Raw genomic sequence first — 384 nt, forward strand, 5'->3', positions numbered from 1 at the left:
AGCCCAGGTAAGTATGTCATTAAGAGTTCCGTTTTTAGCAGTTCTTCCACAGAAGTCCATCCGCTCAGAAAAGAGAGCACAACCTTCTTGCTTGCTCTCCAAACTGCTCTCTCATTGTCTGTGTGTCCAGAGTGTTTCACAGCACCTCCAGCTAATCAGGCGCCTCTCAGCTCCAGCTGAGTGCTGCAATTAGTGACTGCAGCTGTGCTGCAACATCCCGTTGAGGTGCAATTTCCCGTTCTACCACCAGATGGAGCCACTGAGTTGAGGTGCAGTCTCACAGGCCACCACCAGATGGAGCCAGGGCCAGTGGTGGTTGGAGCCATCGCATTGGGATGTAGCGTCCCTCTAGGATGCGGCCTCTCGTGATATCACAACACACAA

This window comes from Engraulis encrasicolus, chromosome 21 (assembly GCF_034702125.1).
Source record: "Engraulis encrasicolus isolate BLACKSEA-1 chromosome 21, IST_EnEncr_1.0, whole genome shotgun sequence".
In the NCBI taxonomy this organism is placed as follows: Eukaryota; Metazoa; Chordata; class Actinopteri; order Clupeiformes; family Engraulidae; genus Engraulis; species Engraulis encrasicolus.